The following is a 21,233-nucleotide window of genomic DNA, read 5'->3' as shown; positions in this document are numbered from 1 at the left end:
GCGGGAAACAAGGACTAGTGGTAATACCAGTAAAAGCGTCCTTACTGACTGAAGTGCTTTTCTCTGAGAGGTGCTGATTGAACAGCAAAATGATCAATGTGCTGAAAATCCCCTCCCTCCGTCAAGCTCCCTGTGATCTTATAAATTAGTCATGAGAATTGACAATCGCACAATTCCTATCTGAGGCCTTTCTTCCTTGCATTATGCCTGCATGATGGAAACTTACTGCTTCGTTTTACACACATAGACTAGTTTTTTTTAGCACCGCATGTGCTTGCTCTCGCCTGGGATTATTGCAAACCAGTGTCATCGCTGTGCCACTCAGTCCACCATGATTTGATTTGGAGACTCTTTAAATGAGTATTGTAAATCTGCCTCCTGATGTAAGTCAAAGCGTCCATTTTAAAAAGCATTACAACTTAATGACATCCAAAAAATGAAGTTACCAACACACTCTTTAATAATGCACAGGATCTCACAGGATTAAAACATAAGCAACCAAATCCAAGGGGGTGCAAACTGCAGGGCATATTCTTTTGGTATTGGGGGAAATATATCTGTGGATCTATAGCGTGTTGGTTAGAGCATTCGTCTCACAAGCGAGAGGACCTGGGTTCGGTTCCCGGGCAGGGCAAAATGTTAGGCAAGTTTTCTAGGAACCTGGTTGTTAGTTGATTGGCAGATCGCTTTTTAAGGTGTAATAATCCTTTCAAAAATAAATTTTAAAAATAATAATAATTTGGTCACTGATTGCACGACTGTTCATGGGACACTGTTGTGCTGCATTTTGCCCACAAAATATATAGTCAATTCACTTTGCAGTATATTCTGTGAAGCGCTTTGAGACATCTTGAAAGCACTATATCAAATGCAAGGATTATTATTATTATTATTAATAATAACCTAAAAGCGCCTGGAAGTTGAGGCACAGAATGTGCTTTCTCAGTGGCAGTTTGCAAACTAACACGTGACCAATGTGCAGCACATTAATGTGAGTAATGATGCTTGCTTTGTGGAGAATTTACTCTGTTTCACAGGGAATTTGCATTTGAGCAGGTGGGAAGCTGGCAAGCTCTCATTCTCTTCCCCTGAAAAACAATTTATGATAGATGAACTAATAATGGAAAGTAATCGTCTGTAATGACAGAATATAACTGGTAATAATTGAGCGATCGCGGAGATAGAGATGCTAGAGGGTACTGGAAAATAAACGAATTCAGGGCTATTATGAGATGAGACATTAAACCAAGGTCCCGTCTGCCTGTTCAGGAGGATGTTAAAGATCCCATGGCACCATTTGAAAAGAGAAGGGAGTTTCTCTCAGTGTCCTGGCCAACATCCCCCAAATAAAATTGGTCATTCATTTCACTGCTGAATGCAAACTGGTTGCCACGTTTCACCCACAAAACACACCGTAAAAAACATTTTACTGTATATCCTGTAAACAGCTTTGAGACGTCAACCACATGATAAGGCGCTATATCAAATGTAACGATTATTATTATTAGCTGAGACACATTTGGATACAACTATAAGAACTTTTAAATTAAATGAGACTCTCCTTCGAGAGGTACCGACACCTGCCTTGTGGTACATTTGTAGATTACAATTAATAGAACGGGAAATTTGAAAAGGAGAACAGGAGAGCAATGAAGAGGGAGAGGGAAATTGCCATGACATTGTTAAAGTCACTCAGCGCGACTTAAAGGCAACAGAAGTTTATGAGGATGGCACATGGAGAGAGCATGCTCAGGCCTGTTTGGAGCTGTGTATCCCTTCACAGATCAAGGGCGCTATATAAATGCAAGTTGTTGTTGGAGTCCCTCCACTTGCCCTTTCCAATCCTACTGTTGAAAACCCACTTTGACACCCATCTCTTTGCCTGTACTTTTAGTCACTGAGATTACAAATTTATCACCAGATCGCAAGGCCCTTCTGCCTATTTGATCTCATCCTTCCAGAATACTCATCCCACTGACCTCCCATCCCAACACTAAACTGCTTTGTATCCTGTGAGTTATTGTCCGATGAGCAATATAATGACAGTAAAGAATTCAGTTTATGTGCGCTCGCTCTGCTGCTTTTAAATGAAATCCGCAATCAGCTCTCTGCCTCCGGCTGGGTATGAGCCATCTCTGGGGAGTGAGAGCAAAGAATGACATCTTAGCCATCTGTATGCCATTTGCACTCTTTGTTTTTCAATTATGGGCAGTAAAGAAGAATGAGTGTAAAATGCTTTGTATCTGATTTTTACATCTGAAAAATTAATACATCCCGATCTTGTCATATTCCAGTGTCCCAAACTATCAACGGTGTGGAAAGAACAACTTGTCCACAAGGACTAGCCTTTTAATCTCACAATCATACATACTCGGACACTAGGAAAGGTTTGATTGAAATAACAATTATGGAGTCCTGTAGCGTTTTGGTTAGAGCACTCACCTTGCAAGCGAGAGGACCCAGGTTTGATTCCCGGGTAGGACGAAACATTAGGCAAGTTTCCTTATTCCACACACCTGCTTACCTAGCAGTAAGTAAGATCCTGATTGTTAGTCGATTGGCAGATCGCTTTTCTGGGGGTAATAATCCCTTCAAAAATAAAATTTAAAAAAATAATAAATTGGTCACTCAATCCACTACTGTTTGTGGGACACTTTTTGAATGTGAATTTTTTTCCCACTTTTTGTGGGACGCATTTGAATGCCGGGTTTGCCCACAAAATATACAGTCAATTCAATTTACAATATATTCTGTGAAGCAATTTGAGACTTTCAAAGATGTGATAAGGCACTATATCAAGTAGAAGGATTATTATTTTTATTATTATTGACAGGCGCACCAGGAAACTTCAGCTAACTTCCCTTATTATCAGTTCTAAATATCTTTTCATTCAATGTGGGATTACTTAACAAAGAAACTGTTATCAAAAGCTCGGTTGGATTTCTGTTGATGTCTTACGCATCCCGAACATCTATGAAGCTTAAAATGACCCTCCTTGACTTAGTATACATCTGCACTTACTTTTAAAGATGTATGTTTGCTTGGGCTATTGAGCTGAATCGGAGAGAGTAAGAGAACACTCTAATTGCGCTCAGTCCTTTCAGCAACTGCTTGTATACAACAGCATGATCAAGCTACTATTTGGCTGTCACTCCCAGCAGGTTAACATGCTAAACTCAGTAATCGACTTCCCTGTGGATAGAATCATAGAAATTTACAACGCAAAGGAAAGGTGGGAGGATGGATAAAATCAAATCTTCAATGCTTTCTGTTCTTACCCCACCAACAATGCTCAAGTTTGGCAGTGAAACTCAAGTGCTTCAATTGAAAATGGTTAGAAAGTTGTGTATTCTGGTCTTATTTTTGTCCCTGTTATAAGGGTCACTCAACAGGACAATCGAGGTATTGTTTTCGCTATTGCAATTTAATCCAGAGAGAAAGTGAATACTGGCTTTAGGAATAGAGGGGAATAATTAGTTTGCATTTATTGCTGCTGGCTTACATTCTTTGCCTGAACAGCATCTATCAAAGTGTTCTATGGATCTTGAAAGTGTTTGTTTGCATAAGGTTTCATGGCAGATACCACTTATGTGAGTGGTGTTCAATATCTTTACTATAAGAGACACCACAGCAAAACATGGCAAAATCTCATTTTAGAGTTTAACCTGGATTACTTATATTACTATATTATTAATATTAATTAATAATATTCATTATTATTAGATTAGTATATGCTGTGAGCGCTTTGAAATGTCTCAATTACGTGATAAGGTGCTATATCAATGCAGGGATTATTATTATATTTGGTTTGCCTCATTATTTTTGGTTTTGTCACTTTTTATGTACATTTGCAATGTACACAAAATATACAGTCACTATACTCTACAGTAATTCCCATGCTTTTGAGATGTCTTTCCGACGCGAAAGGTACAATATGAAATGTAAGGAATACTATTATTTTCTTCCCTTTAAGACCTCTGCACACACTGTGGTTATTCCATGTCTTTAAGAAAGAAAAAAATCTGCATGAGTCAGGGTGACTAATAGTAATAATAATTGGTAATCATACCCTCAATAAAAAAGAAATTTGGTCACTCACTCCATGACTGTTTGTGGGACACTGCTGTGCACAATTGGCTGCCATGTTTCACCCACAAAACACGCAGTCAATCCACTTTACAATATATTCTGTGATGTGCTTTGAGACGTCTCAATGATATGAGAAGGTGCTATATCAAATGCAAAGATTATTATGAGTATTGTTATTGACTTGGGGAGTGAGGAGTATCTCAGAACCCGAATGGAATTCAGCCACATGCTTTCCTTTCTCTATTCAAGTTGAAGTGAGGGTGCGAATTCTGTGCTGTTTTGGGTAGTGCTGTGGTGTAAGATGGCCCAAACTCATCCATCTTGGAGCCAACGATAACAGAAGAATTCTACCCCATTAATCCAAGCCGGATTGAAACCCCGGTGAAAAAGGGACAGTGTTCAAAGCGGTTGATTAACCAGCCTCTTAAAAAAGGTCAAAGTAACATGGGAATAAAGCCAGATGTGGAACAGACAGCTGTGGGAAGCTGTAGTGGAATAACAGGATGGAGGTCAGTCAAAGGATGATGGTTGTCGGGGGGGGGGGGGGAGGGAAATTAGAGAAGTGATGATAAGCAGTGAGAGAATTACACAATGAAGCTACCAGACTTCACCCTCTGCCGCCTTCTAAAATAACACTAATGCCCCTTGTCAATAGCTCTGGCCAGAGGAGAAAGGCTCATCTCTGCATTCCACCTAAATCAAAAGATAGAAACGGTTCATTGAATTGTTTTCTTTTTATTTAGTATGTATGAACTGTGCGCTTTTATAAAAAATATGGATTTCTAACTGAATCTGATTTTTATTTGGCAAAATCCCTTTATATTGAAAGTTATTTTCATTTGTAAAATCAAGGCCTGCCATTTGACTCTTGTAGTATGTTTATCTCATCTTCTCCTGCTGCTTTTTATTAAATTATTATGTATTATTAAATTGTCATATTCCTGTTCCATGAGCCGATCACTCCCATCCTCGCCCGGTTTCACTGGCTCCCCATCCCCCAGAGGATTGAGTTCAAGATCCTTGTCCTCACTTTTAAAGCCCTCCACGGTCTTGCTCCTCCCCATTTCTGCGATCTACTAAAACTTTACTAACCTGCCCGCTCCCTCCATTCACCAGGCTCTGGCCAGCTCCATGTCCCTGGAGCCCTGCCCGATCTACCATCGGCAATCAGACCTTCAGCCTTTCTGTGCCCACCCCTTGAAACTCAATCCTGGAGCCCCTCCACCTCACCTCCTCCCTTGCCTCTTTCAAGGCCCATCTCAAGACCTTCCTCTTTGACCGCGCCTTCAGTTATCTTCCAGCCTCCACCCACCTTACCCTCCACCCCTCTTGACTCCAACCCCCAGCTTGGGTGCAAACCCTTCACTGTCCAGTGCCTTGGGATGTTCTCCTGACCTGAAAGGCGCTTTATAAATGCAATTTGTTTGTTGTTTGTAGTCACTTTATTACGTACTGTATTTCAGTTCCAACTGTTGGTCTTGGATTGTAGCCTGATCTGTGTTGTTTAGCAGGTGTCCACTCAGAAAAAGCACTCTCCACACTTCATCTCATGCAAAATACACAGATGCTTACAAATTACAGTCCTACACTTTATTGATAAATATCCTGTGAAAAGCTTTGAGACGTCCTCCAGTTGTGAAAGGCGCTGTATCAAATGCAAGGATTATTATTATTATATTATTATTATTATTGAAACCTACAAGCAGATGACAGTCCAGAATAATCCTCTTCATGTATAGTGATTACAGAAGATGCCATCCTGAAATCCCAGGTGCGTACATGATCTTTCTGTACTGCTGTCCCTTGGTTTATCATCTGTATTGTCCATCTGTCACTGTTGCCAGTTATTCAGTTGACAAAACCACCATGTGGTGCTGCCATGTTGTTCAGGGATACAGCAGGCAGCAAACACTTTGCAACTCATCCTAAGGCTGCACTGTGATTTACGTCTGGACAACTCAATGCATTTTAAATCTCAGTTACAAGCTCCTGCATGAATACAATTCTTTCTGGGATGCCTGCTCCCGCTCCCTCCTGCTCCCTATATAAATGCAAGTTGTTGTTGTTGTATTCCCTGTGGTAGCGTACGGCTCATTGGGGCAGAAATTCCACATGCATCTCGATTTACTCTATTTTCTCAGCATTTCAGCATGTCCAGAATTTGACAAATTCAGTCTGAAAATAGAAGTTGTTTTTCTGTGGTTCTTAAAAGGATCTGACGGAAATAACAGGCTCGAAAATTGCGGTTATTCTGGATGCTCTGAACTGCTGAGAAAATAGAATAAATCTAGACTCGGGTGGAATGTCTCCGCATTCTCTATTTGCATGGTTTTCGCCCATGAAACACACAGTCAATCCACTTCATAATATATTCTGTGAGTTCCTTTGAGAAGGCTCAATGACTTGATAAGGCTGCTGTATCAAATGCAAGCATTATTATTATTGCTTCTTGTTTAAGACTATCTTGTCTACTTTATTTGACGAAGAAAAGAGATTTTTGTTCTTGTAAACTGTTATCGCCATTAACAATTGTACGTTTCTCAGTAGCTCTTGTAATTACTTTCGAGCACAAGGTCAGACTTCTTCTGGAGAGCTGAGTTCAATCTTGGGCCATCCAACTCAGAAAGGATATACTGAGTTTGGAGCAGGTCCAGTGATGAATCATCACAATGATCCCTTGAATGGCTGATAAACTTGAGTTACTTACATTTCCTAGAGCTGGAGAGTTTAACATGTGATCTGATTGAGATCTTTAAAATAACAAAAGGAATTGACAAAGTGGATAGATTCTTTACCCTAATTAGGCAATGCAGAATAAGAGGACATGATTTTAAAATGAAAGATAAATGGGTAAAAGGTGAATCCAGAGAACATGTCTTCAATATTGCCCAGAAGCATATCAATGCAGTGCAGATTTCTGTTGTTTAAGGGAGAGAGGTAGGTACTTGGAAAGTAATATAATAATAACCCTTGCATTTGATAGCCTGAAATTCCAGCTGCCCCCCACACTCGCCCCCACCCAAACATTGCCAAAGTATGTTGCACATTGCACACAATGTGGAACATGTGCAGATACACATTAGTGCAGAATTGAGCCTGTAATGGGTGTTATCTCTCTTACATGATATTTGCACATCTGGATCTTACAACCCAAGTCAAATATTTACTCAGCAAATGATTCTTCCTTCCCCTCTCGCCAGCAGATAAATAATAATAGCCCTGTTCTATTTCTCGCTGGTTCCGCATGTTCTCTGTGACCTTTTCATTTTTTTGCTGTTGTTTATCACTTAGCAGAGCGCACATGATCAGAAGTGAAGCTCTGTGCATTGCACATTAAAAAGGAGTTTCAGCGCATGCCGGGCAGTGCTTTGAAGGTTAACAAGGGTTTAGAAATGCTGACAAAATTGTCTGTTAATTCTAAAACATACTCACTGTTGTAGAAGCAGAATATTCCCTTGCCTATAGACCAGTAGTCTATTTCTGTAGGTTAATCTTGCATTTGTATATTCATGCACGTGCCATATTCTTTAATCATTATAATTACAATTCGTTACACTTAGAGTCTACTGTAATCGCTTTCATATTATAGGATTTGCTGCTCCTTTAACTCTGGAGGGATCCATTTTCAGCTTTTGGATAATAAAATAGTGGCCATTTATCTCCATACATTTTATGAGTAAATGACAGCAATATTTGATGTATTGCAGCTTCTCATCAAATGTCCTTGGTAATAGACACCCTGTTAACAGGAGTCATCATATAAATGGGACATTTGCTGAGATATTGATTTATTTGTTGCATAACATTGTTTGTTTAATGGGACCAGTTGGTTAAAATAACTTGAATTCACTACTGCTGGATTGGACAATGTTATATATTTGGTTAATTTCCAGATATGCACATTTACCATAAGAAAGTTCCTGGTATTGTATTTTTGCTGAGTCCTAGTTTGACTCAGACTGTCAGTACCTCTGCAATAAACTTTCAAAAAAAAGGCTACCCCAACCTTCAGCACTTTTGGAGGATGCATACAGGGTACATTCCAAATACAGTAAATCTCAAAGTATGATCTGTATAAATCATATAACCGCCTAAGTCCTATATCTGCCCAAGTGTCATTCAAGAGTTTATATTCTGTGCAAGTTTCACAGAACTCATACTTTGCATAAGTCTTATTTAATGTATGACCCAACTGATATGACTTATGCAAGGTTTACTGTATCCATTTCTGTAACACTGGTTGATAACTCACAAGTGAGAAATTGTGGGCTTGTTGTCATCTCTTCCTCAGAGTTGATAATATAATAGATATTTCACACATACATCCTATTGATTTGCTTTGGCTGATACTGCAACGTGTGCGTAATTTTTTTTTGACAGTGTAGCAAATCTTCTGCCAAGATATAATTGCTAACAGAAGCACGTAAGGCTAATAGAATGTAATGCTAAACTGGAATTTTTTTTAGACAGAAGAAAAATATGTTTCTTTACCAAAATAAAGTGAAAAACTTGGGAATATTGCAAGCTGTTACCTTGGAGCACAGCCAGTTATCTGTGACTGTGCATTTCCACCCCCTCACCTCTCTCTTTAAAATGAATAAAGTTCCCAACGTTTCTTGTTTATGAGAAGATGTCTGCATTTTATAATGTGTTTTCCAGGACATTATTTTTGGTCATACTTTCCCTCCCCATTAGGGCAATCTCCAGATGTATAGTACTGAGAAATGTAAATAATGCATTCAGTCATTGCCATACAACCTTTGAATTGCGTTGTCTGTTTTGCCAGTCAGGTGGCCATTTTGCCAAGAAACAACAAGACAATTACATTTGTAAAGCGCCTTTCACACTAGGAGGACGTCCCAAGGCGTTGAGAAAGCCTACGATACACTTCATTTGTCATTCACCTCATGGCTATTTGTTGGACTTTGTTGCCCTACTTTGTTGCCTTACCTTGTTGCTTCAAAAACAGTCACTACACTTTACAGGAATAGCGCTAAGATGTTTAACATGAGAAGGTGCTATAAAAAGTCATGTTCTTTCTATATATGTTTATTACCTTCTGAACTCATTTATTCTCTTAGAACAATAAAAGTCGCTTTGCAAATTTCATAGAAAATCTTAAACTATTTAAAAAGTGGTGTTTCTCTCAACTGTTTATAAAGATCTAGTGCTTTGATGACGAAGATTGGGCAGTGTGGCACATGGCTGTATTCCAGAGTGCTATAATAATAATATTATTATTTCTTTATCACTTTATTTTGTTTCTTATTTTGTAATTCCAGAGTGTTATAATAACAATAATAATTATTATTTTATCATTTTATTTTGTAAACAAACATATGTTTCTTCTGTAATGTAATAATAATACTTGCCTTTGATATAGGCTCTTATCATGTCATTGAGACCTCTCAAAGCACCTTCAGAGAATATAGTGTCCCACAAATAGTCATGGTCAGAGTCAACAATTTTTTTTGAGGAATTATTATTCCCGGAAAGCGATCTGCCAATTGACTAACAACCGGATTCTAACTTGCTGCTAGGTAAACAGAGGCATGTGGAGTGAGGAAACATGCATAAAGTTTCGCCCCACCGAATTGAACCCGGATCCTCTCGCTTGCAAGGCAAGCACGCTAACCACTACTCTATGGACTCCACAAATAATATATAATATAATAATTATATAATAAATAATAAATGTAAGATTATTATTGATTTGATATAATGCCTTCATGACGGGAGAACATGTCAAAGTGCTTCACAGGATTTACTGTAAAGTGTTAGTGACTGTGCATTCTGTTGGCAAAACGTGCCACTCTCCTTGTTTGTCACTGATTCAATCTCTGTTTAGAGGGAGGAAATGATTTAGATCAGTGCAGCACAAGAGCAGAAGACTTTACAGCAAGGACCCATATGTCAGTGGCTTTGACAAAGGCAGATTCAGTTCAAGGGCGACAGATTAAGCAGACCAGCTTTAGGAGAAATTTCCTAACCAGAACATCAGAAAAATAATCTTTTGAGCAACACTCTTCTTGGTAGAATAAGGAAAAACAGCAACATATTTGTTGAGCTGGAATAATCTCTAGTTATTACATTGTTACAGTCAATGTGGTTATCGATCAATTTCATTTCTCAGTGCTAGATTCGAGCATTAGTTGTTAGTTGGTTGGCGGATCGGTTTCTGGGGGTTACAATCCCTCCTCCCCCCAAAAAGCGGTCACTCAATCCACAACTGTTTATGGGACACTGTTGTGCGCAATTGGCTGCCATGTTTCACTCACAAAATATAATCAATTGACTTTGCGGTAAATTCTGCGAAGTGCTTTGAGCCATCTCAATGACGTGATAAGGTGTTATATCAAAAGCAAGGATTATTATTTATTAGGATTTTATCCTTTAAATTATTTTCATCTCGCAGCAGTTTCCATGAGTGGAGGGGGGGGTGAGGGCGGGAGGAAAATTAGTGGATGGGCACTTTCCATTGTCTGTTCAGAGACAGGGCCCCTGGGAGGCAGATCAGAGGTCAAGCAGCTGATTTTCAATTGAATTGTCTGCTGCAGGTGGCATATAAGGAAGTAGTTTTGGTCCAAATGTTGCCTCATGCATAAGAAATAAATTTCTTAATCTACATTTACAAGATCACACAATGTGTTCCATGGGCAGAATGGTTACATCTGCACCTAATAGGATTCACTGATTTTATGGGGCTTTAGTCCTCAGTTGATTGTATTTTGCACAACAGTGCTGACCTTATTAATCAACATCCTTCCCGGTCACAGAGAACTTACATCGAATGAGCTTTCCTTCCTTTCTCTACTATTTTTGCTCCTTCCTTTCACATTGACAGCCAGCCTGTGGCTGCATGCTGTCAATTGCCCCTCCTCAGAGAGCTCTGTTAAAGTGAACTGGAAAAACAAGGTACAATTGGGATTTCTTCCACACCACCGAGGTTAGAACTTGGCTCCACCTGGCAAATGTGAACCTCCTCCCATAGGAAACCCCAAGTATGGGCAGTCACAACTAACAATTGCACTCATATTTTCTAATAACAGGTATTAAAAGAATGATAATCCGTGCATTTTATATAGTGCCTTATCACGTCGTTGAGATGTCTCAAAGCGCTTCACAGGATATTCTGTAAAGTGGATTGACGAGATATTTTGTGGGCAAAATACGGCAGCCAGTTTGTGACCAGAAATGTCCCACAAACAGCCATGGGGTGAGTGACCAATTTTATTTTGGGTGATTGTTGGCGAAAAAGCTGCTGTTATTGAAACTCCCTTCTCTTTTCGAGTGCCATGGATCTTTAACAACCACCTGAACAGGCAGATGGGACCTTGATTTAAAGTATCATCAAAAAAACGGATTCCTTCAAAACATGTGGGATTTCCAATGATATTTATTATTATTAAAGGGATGAGAGTTGCCCACTAGGAATTGTAACAACTCTGTGAGGATGAATCCTACTAACTCATGGGAACTCCACTCCACTTCTGGGTTAGCAGGATTTATCTTGACAGGGTTTCAATCAGCCTCATTGCATGTAAAATTCATTTGTGTTGCTGTTCTTTCTGTGAGCGAATCATGTTATAAACAGTTCAACTTTATGTGTAAAATTGATGTCAATTACGTTAAACAATTGTTGAATAACTTTGAAGAAATTTGTATCAGTAGTTTCAAAGCAACCATCACATTAATTGTAACCCACTACAAAGCACGTGGATAAAGATTAAATCGGGGGGAAAAAAATCAGCCAGAATTCCTGATCATGATCACTAGCAAAGTACATGAAAGTGGATGCGAAGCTATCAAGGCTTGAATGGCCAAGAATAGTCTGTCGGGAGACACTATCTGGGCATTATTAATGGATCTGGGCATCATGAATGGATACTCAGATACTGAGGTACAGTCCTGGACGATGCCCGGCCCCTGTGGAACTTTACCCCAGGAAAACACCAGCGTCTTCAAAAGAATATTGGGAAGAAAGCACACTCCTTGTACAGAAACATCAAAACAAGAAGGAGAAAAGCTATCCCTTCTTCTATGGAGTCCAGTGACGTATTGTTTAGAGCACTCACTTCGCAGGCAAGAGGACCCGGGTTCGATTCCTGAGCGGGAGGAAACTTAGGCAAGTTTCCTTACTCCACACGCCTCTGTTTACCTAGTAATAAGTAGGAATCTGGTTGCTAGTTGATTGGCGGATGCCTAACCGGGGGTAATAATCCCTCAAAACAAATGTGGTCACTCAATCCATGAATGTTTATGGGCCACTCTGCTGTGAGCAATTGGCTGTCGAATTTTGCCCACAAAACGAAAGTCATTACGCTTCACAGGATATTCTGTGAAGCGCTTTGAGACGCCCGAAAGACGCGATAAGGCGCTTTGTCAAATCCAAGATTATTATTATTATCATCATACGGCCGATTGACTGCGTGTTTTGTGGGCCCAGCACAGCAGTGTCCTACAAACAGACGTGGATTAAGTGACCAATTTTCTTTTGTGATGCAGGACATGGATGCCACGAATTGCAAATGCTGAGATCTTGACTTAAGTCAAGTAGCCGAGTAGCCAAGTAGCCGCGGGGAAGGGGCGGGGGGGGGGGGGGGAGACACAACAACCTCAAGCCAACAACACGACTCGCCATCTCATCCGCTTCCGATCCCGATGTAGGAAATCAGGAGTGGAAGTAGGGGGGGGAGGGGGAGGGGGAGGAGGGATGGGGAGTTGAATCAGCAGAACAACAATCTGATGACCCTCTGTCCCAGCTGCCGGGGGGGAGGAGGAGGAGGAGGAGGAGAGGAGGAGAGGCCATGGCACAGCGCCAGGTACCCACAGCGCAGTGCCGCCCAATCGCCAGAGTGCGCTCAGTCTGACGGACGCGCTGTTGTTCTGCGGCTCAGCGTTTGGGGAGAGAAGTGCAGCTTTTGGTGAAAGCGGCTCTCGTCTCTTCTCGTGTCGGGTCGGGTCGTCTTTCCGGGTAGGATTTCCTGCTCTGACTGTTGACTAATCGGTGACATTATTGGCTTTCCACTCCCCCTCCTCTACGACTTCCTCGGATGCACTTTTTTATGTGCGTCTCTGTGTGTGTGTGTGTGTGAGTCTCTCTCTGTGTGAGAGTCTCTCTCTGTGTGTGTGAGTCTCTCTCTGTGTGTGTGAGTCTCTCTGTGTGTGTGTGTGTGAGTCTCTCTCTCTGTGTGTGAGTCTCTCTCTCTGTGTGTGAGTCTCTCTCTCTGTGTGTGAGTCTCTCTCTCTGTGCGTGAGTCTCTCTGTGTGTGTGTGTGTGAGTCTCTCTCTCTCTGTGTGTGAGTCTCTCTCTCTGTGTGTGAGTCTCTCTCTCTGTGCGTGAGTCTCTGTGTGTGTGTGTGTGTGTGTGTGAGAGAGAGAGAGAGTCTCTCTCTCTCTCTGTGTGTGTGTCTCTCTCTCTCTCTGTGTGTGTGAGTCTCTCTCTCTCTGTGTGTGTGAGTCTCTCTCTCTCTATGTGTGTGTGAGTCTGTGTGTGTGTGTGTGTGAGTCTCTCTCTGTGTCTCTCTCTCTGTGTGTCTCTCTCTCTGTGTGTCTCTCTCTCTGTGTGTGTGTCTCTCTCTCTCTCTGTGTGTCTCTCTCTCTGTGTGTGTCTCTCTCTCTCTCTGTGTGTGTCTCTCTCTCTGTGTCTCTCTGTCTCTCTCTGTGTCTCTCTCTCTGTGTGTGTGTCTCTCTCTCTGTGTCTCTCTCTCTGTGTGTCTCTCTCTCTGTGTGTGTGTCTCTCTCTCTGTGTCTCTCTCCCTCTCCCTCTCCCTCCGATCACTGCTAAACCACGAGCTGCAAACTTGTGCCCGAGGCGACCGCCGACATCCAAACCGACTGCAAAGTTACGCTCTCCTTCTGCTCTGTCGCCGACATCGCGACCGCCGGCGCTCAGCATCTCTCCGCCGGAGCTGCACCGGGTGTGTGTGTTTTTTTTTTGTCGGGTAAGTGCTGTGTGTGAGTTGCGTGTTGCGTGTTCTGTGTGTGTGTTTTTTTTTAAAAAAAGAAAGGTTTTGCGGACCCCAGAAAAGCACAGAAGAAACTGGAGGGCGATCCCTTCTGCAAACTACTGAATGCATCAGAGAGGTTTCTGTTGGGGTTTTCATCCTCTCTCTCTCTCTCTCTCTCTGTCTGTCCGTCTCTGTTTCTTTCTCTCTCTCTCTCTCTCTCTCCCTATTTTTTTTCTTGTTGACGTGTTGGGGGTGTGAGGTTATTGCCACATTTTAAGCATTTGCAAATAGCGGTCCAGTTAATGCACTTTTTTTGAGAGAAAAAAAAGCAACTCACCGCAGTCCCTCTGGTGGCATTTCAAGAGGAAACTTTTCGTTAATATATATATGTGTGTGTGTGTGTGTGTGTGTGTGTGTGTGTGTGTGTAAATTGCGCCGATTGACTTATTGTATGAGTTGTATTATTGTATTGATTTGTTGTATAAGTCAATTGACTTGTTGTATAAGTCGATACAATTATATGTCTCATACCATAAGTCAACGATAATGATAACAATCGTAGAAATCAATGATGATGATGATGATGATGATGAGGTGGCTGTGTGTTGCAGTATTGTATTGACTTATTGTACAAGCATTTTTTTTATTATTGCATTGACTTATTGTATAAATCAACGCAATAAGACGATTGATACAATAAGTCAGCACGAATAGTGATTGCATCAGTCGATAATAATAATAATAAGAATGATAATGTTAATAATAATAAGAAGAATGATGATAATAATAAGAATAATAATAAGGATAATAAGAATGATAAAGTGGCTGTGTGATAGGCTTTGGGAATGAACTCCACACTCTGTGCCTTTGAGTCGGTGTCACAGTGTAGATTTCTTGCTTATTTATTATTTTAAATCATTTTTTAAATTTTAAATTTTATTATTGGAGAAGCCATCAGTAAAGATGCTCAAGAATCCGAATGGGATGCGTTGACGTTTGCTATCAGTTCGCACATTTCCCTGACGATTCACTGTTGCCTCCCCCCCCTCCTCACTTCGAAACTCCCAAGTGATTCATTTCCAACCTCTCCGACAGCGTGGCGTGTTTTTTTTAAAAATAATTAACGATTAATTTTTTGACGTGTGGGGTGTGAGATTATTGCCACATTTAAGAATTTGCAAATAGCGGTAAATCTCTCTTTCCTACACTCAGTTTCGGGGGGTGGGGTGGGGGAGGGTGGGGGGGGGGTGCAAACGTTACCAGGGGGATGTTAAATGGTCATGAAATAGCTGCAGGCGCTGAGAGCCACGGTGGCTTTTGCCCACGTAATTGCGAGGAACACGGGTGGCAAGTCATGTCCCACACATTTCGGTGGGAAATGCTTTCTTCCAGACTCCTGGAAGGATTCCCGGCGACTGGTTTCACATTGAGAAACCATTTAGGCAATTGGACAAGTCGCACTTTTTTACTGCCCGCATTGAAACCATTGGAGAATCGGTCCAAACTCCTGGAACGGGCTGAGATGATCTCTTTATTGACTGCTTTATTTGGGTGATGCTTGAAACACCGATTCAGCAAGTTAACAGACTTCCTATGGCCATCGTGAACTTTTGGGTTGGCTTCTCTCTCTCTCTCTCCACCACCCACCCCACCACCCCCTAGGTACCTTTCTTTTAACTGGCGCAACTGTTCATGATGCGATTGTATGAGCAAGCAATGCACTGCTCTGTTTGCTGATGTGTAAGTTGGTTCAGTTTGTTGTGCAGTGAAGATGTACTGTTGAGGACACTCAGTAGACTGGTCCAGTTTGCTCTAATGGGTGAGGTGCCCTCCCTCACTGGTGAGCTTGGGATTTTGGTAACTTGTCAGTTGCAAATGGTAAAAAAAAATAAACTGGACTGTGAAAAGTGGCCTGAACAAGCGATTTAGGCACAAGCTGCGGTTTTAACTGTATTTAAGGGGATTCCTTAATGGGGAATCCGAGTCTCACAAACAGGGGCTCTTCCTCTCTTTGTAACAACAACTTGTGTTTGTATTAGCACCCCTCACGCAGGCTGGCGTCCCAGAGCGCTTGACAGTGGCGGAGCATGACGACAAGCCTCGGGGGGAGGTGACTGTAGGCAAGGGTCGAAAAGGAAGGTCTTCAAGCATGACCTGCAGATGGGGAAGGAGGGGGCAAGGCGGAGGGATAGAGGGAGAGTGTTCCAGAGTTTTCTCTTTGTGATAGGAAATACAGTATGCCAGGCTGATCTGTAAGATGACTGCTTCAGCTCCATGCATTTGCTTCTGTAAGACTAGAATTTTAAGAAGATGTCTTGTTAAAGAGTCAAGTTAAGCAATACCACATATCAGAAACCCCTGCCCCACATCCATCCTATATTACATACTAATTGCTTTACCAGATAGTTTATCAGATATTAATGAGCCTCTTAAGTAGATTCTGTATGGATCAAGTGTCTACTCCTTGTGCGGAATGGAAAGCATTTGGAAGAGGGGGAGGATGACATTCCATTATCTCACGTTTGCTTTGTAGTTAAAGAGTAAATAATTGCAAAGGAATGATTGGCAAAAGGCCTTGGATAGTCCTACTGAGTTTCCACTCCCAACCACTCCCTGTTGCAGAAATCAGCCTTCCCACACAATTTCCACCCCCAACCTTCCTCTGTGCTGTACTAACAGCTGGTTGAAGACAGGAGCGGTTTGTTTCACTAAACAACAATCATGCAATCCGAAATACTGGATGTACAGTTTAAACATTCCAGGTCTCAACAAGGCATGGTATTCAGCCTCAGGACTGGGTAAGAATCTTATCCTCAACCCATCTGATAACAAAGAGATCTCCAAAGTTGATCTCGTTTTGATTTGTGGTTAACACCTCAAATGTTGTGGTTGCCATTGTCAACCTTGTTTGCCAAGTTATCTGAGTTTTACTTTTGTTTCTACAATCTGTTGACTTTTAAAACCCAAGCTTGCCATTCTTGAGGACAAAACTGCTGTTTCTTGGATTGTCACGTCTTCTAACCTTCTTATCTGGTGCTGCCCTGTGCTATGGGCTCGATTTTCTTTGGCCAGCCAGGTGTCTGACATGTACGGAATCCCATCACTATGGTTAAGAGTATCCAAACCAAACTGATAATCCCACCCACGCATAGAAATTTCAGAGTTAGACTGTTGGAATGGAACGCACACTCTCTCCCTGGAGGGATGTATTCTGCTTACCTAATTCCGGAAACTATTAGGTGCAGGTTGGCAAGAGCCAAGGCTTGGGGACCCAGAGTGTGCGTTGGTGTACTGCTGGAATCTAACCAGCTAAAACCACATAGCTTACCATTGATAACTGGCTTAATGGGCCTTGCTGCTTCACCTGAATGTCTTAATTTAAAAAAAAATGTGTGCCTCAACTACTGCCAGTTTCTGAAATGAGATAACCTCTGATAATATGACTTGTGGAACAACCACAAAATCACATTTCGGGAGGACATCCCAAGGTGCTGAAACATCAATATTAAAACTAGCTTTGGGACGTCCCAGCGCCTTGGGACGTCCTCCTGACGTGAAAGGCGCTTTATAAATGGAATCTTGTTGTTGTTGTTGTTGTTGTTGTAGCTAGCTGAATTCTTCCCTGAATCCACGCCAGCACATGAGAACATGAGAAATGTCTTCAAACTTGCATTGTTCTCAGTAAATATGCACACAAAAACACTTTGATGTAATGTGTGGTGTATCTCTGGCAGTGCAGCCAAATCTCCAGCTTTACATGAACAATTTTTTCAAATGTAGCGTTTTTATTCACGTTGGGAGGCATTGTGGTGAAGTGAGAAATAGCACGCTCCTCTGTAAACACTTTGCGACGTCTCAACGACGTGATAAATGTATTATTAATAATAATGGACAACTAACATGCTCAGTCAGAGGTTGTTCGGACGAGTACGATGGAGTGTTGCAAATTGGTACTTATCTCTGCCCTTCCCTTTTGTTTTTATACTCCTCCGTCTTTCGTTAGCGGGTGTCAAGAAATGTTCCCGTTTAGAGAAGTGTGGGCACGAATCCATATCCTGGCTCTATGTGACATAGCTCATTAGTGCAGCACATACAGTTGGTGTGACATTACCATTCTGCACTGCTTATAATTTAATCAACATTTGAAAACAAGCTCCCATAGACATCAATGGTCTTATAGTTCCTGTCAGTGAACAGTTAAGTGTTATTGCAGTGCAGTTTTGTCAGCTTAATGGTTCCCCTACTCAAGGATACATGTATGTAGGGGAAAAGGATGTAGTTGAGGGAAGGGGGGGGGGGAAAGCTGGATTGATATTCCCAGATCTTGAACTGAACTTTGACCATTAACCCCTTTACTAATAGCAGAACTAGAGGACATTGGTTTAGAGTTGCAAGGAGCAGGTGCCTAAAGTTTTTTTTACAGACAGTAATTAATGACTGGAACAGATTGCCAGGAAACTGGTCTCATTTTAAAAAAAACACAGCTTGATGCTGTGATGGATAGATTGTTAGGTGGGTATTCTGGAAGGATGAGATAACATGGACTGAAGACCTTAATCCAAACCAATCTAGTGATCACAGTATAGACTATTGTACCTCACACTAAATGTCTTGGATTTAAATGCCACTCTTATCTTCATAGGAGACTGACATTTTGGATCTTCTCTTCTGCCTAGAACGACTCTGGTGATCTGCATTCTGAGCATCTGAAGTGATTTCATTGTTTTCAATAAGAGCTGACATAGCACACTTGCCTGAGAGTGTTTATGAGAGTAGAAATTGAGCATATATCTGTGTGTGTTGTATCGTCTCTTCTTCATTGCTTCTCCCCACCAAGACCCTGGCTCAGGCTCCAGACCCAATTGAAACACATTACATTACACCAGATCAAATCACTCCTGGATTGGTAGACGCAAATTCATTTCCAGATGTATAAAGCACTCTGGGATATTACCTCGCGTGAAAGCCGCTACATAAATGCAAGTAGTTGTTGTTACGATACTCGCTCTGGAGGGCAACTGAGATGCAAGTCGTTCTTCATGATGATAATGGTGACCCATAACTAGATGTAGAATACACTGCCACCTTCCAGCCCACTGAAAGTAGCTATACCTGCCCTCAACACTAATACAATATTTGGTTAAATGCATCAACCTCAGAAACAGAATTTGAATGGTTCTTTCTATTTGTAGCAAGTTTCTGCTGTTAGTTCAACTGTTGTTTAGTTTGAAGCATTTCTTACATTATTTATAATGGATCTGAGAATGTTTTGATGAATCCACTAAGCTGATGGTTATAATATATGATGTCAGGAAATTTTCCTATATCAGTGATGGATTTAGCATGTAACTTTGCTTTGATTTTACTCTTTGTGTTTCTCTCCCTTTGGTCTCCCCAGCTCTATGTGCCACCAGCTGCCAATTCAGTGTGCAAGAGCAGCTTGGGGTAAACAAAAAGATATTTACCCTTTATGTTTCTCTCTCTTTAATCTCCCGAGGGCTATGTGCCACCAGCTGGCACTCCAGTGTGAAAGAGCAGCTTGGGGATGACCTTCCATTTCATTCTTCCTCGAGAGAGAGGTTCCTGGCCTCTACTCGTTTAAGAAATCACTGGGTGCAATAATGGGAAGGTGATCAAGTGGGTGTTTCTGAAAGGGCAGGATCAAGTATATCAAAATGTCATCTTCATCTGAATTGCTCTTGTGACCTTCACTCATGTCTAGTGTAAAATGAGGTTGCACATATACATTATACGGTACTGTACGGAGTCATCCTTTTAACTTAAAGCCGGAAGTGAGGAAATCCTGAACATAAGGCATTTTCTGAGAGGTATTGTTGCTTATGCTACATGAAGTACTTTCACTCCAGCTCACTATTTACTACAACAACAACAAAATTACATTTGTATAGTGCCTTTCACGTCGGGAGGATGTCCCAAGGCGCTGACATACTTACTGTGCAAGTATGAAGGTTTCTGAAAACTGGGATATGTTTTGTAGTTTCCAGGATAGTTCAATGGGCTGGGAAATTGGCTTTGTATCTTTTCTGGTCAGCTGGGTGTCTGACGCACGCAGTTACTATGCTTGAGTCTCCAAACCGAACTGAGAGATCCACATATGTATGTTGCCTACACATGGGAATTTCCTTGTCTCCGGAACAAATATGCACTCTCTCTGTGGAGAGGCACACCCTGCTTACCTAGTTCTAGAGAGTAAGGAGCGCTTAAGCACTCCGAGACACTTGTTGTTGTTGTTTCTGTATTTATTAAACAGTAATACTCTTCCTCCCAGGAATGACTAGTAAATATTGCAGTAAAGATGTTTTCTTGGTGTAATTTGCTATTGTGCTACACAAAGTGCTCAAGTTACCCTGATGGCCTAGTAGGTTAAAGTAACAACTACACCATATATACTAAAATGTTGCAGTTTGTTTCCGAGTCTATGTTGAGTTATCAGATCCTAGTTGGATCCCTATATGGTCCCCTCAGAGATGTCTCCTTTAAGGGCTTGTTTAATCATCACTCCAACTTTATTCCTCTAACACTGGGGATCGTCATCAGTGGGAGTGTCACAATTGTCAATAGAAACTCTTGGTTGAAGATGATTCGTGCTCTTAATGTCAATAATGTGGCTAGAGTTTCAGGGGCCTGACTATTGGAGGGGAACCAGATTGAGGGTTAGTAACGTTAGTCTCCACGATTGGCTGTCTTGGTGACACTTACTGCCTAGGAGTTGAACAGTGATCCCTTTGACAAAGCTCCTGAAGACCATTGCTGGCCCCTTTATCCAGCAAGAGTCTTGCCTTTCAGAAACATTCATTATAGATACTACAAAGTGTCTTCTATTCAGTTTGCATCTGTGACATAACTTCACATTTTGTAGTGGCTTGCTGCCTTCACCTTCTGGTTTCAGTCACATGGAATCCACCTTTAACTCTGTATTAGTCCAAATTATGGCTTTGTTTTGTGCTTTACTCCTGCACTTCTAACATTGGTTCTGGACCCTTTATAGAATGGTTTCATTTATGCTTTTCAGTAGTTTAATTGGATAAATTGTTTTCTGTTCTCGTTTCTTGCCCTGCAGTCTTTCCTTCTTCCAGTTTCCTGCTCACTGTCCATTGTTGCAGGCTGAAGTGTTTATCTAGACCCCTCTCGACTCTCTACCCCCTCCTCGCTCCCTCCCTTCCCTCCCCTCAC

The sequence above is a fragment of the Callorhinchus milii genome, unplaced genomic scaffold (genome assembly GCF_018977255.1).
Source record: "Callorhinchus milii isolate IMCB2004 unplaced genomic scaffold, IMCB_Cmil_1.0 Scaffold9, whole genome shotgun sequence".
Lineage (NCBI taxonomy): Eukaryota > Metazoa > Chordata > Chondrichthyes > Chimaeriformes > Callorhinchidae > Callorhinchus > Callorhinchus milii.
The sequence above is the reverse complement of the archived record's forward strand: the minus strand, read 5'-3'. Positions refer to the sequence as shown.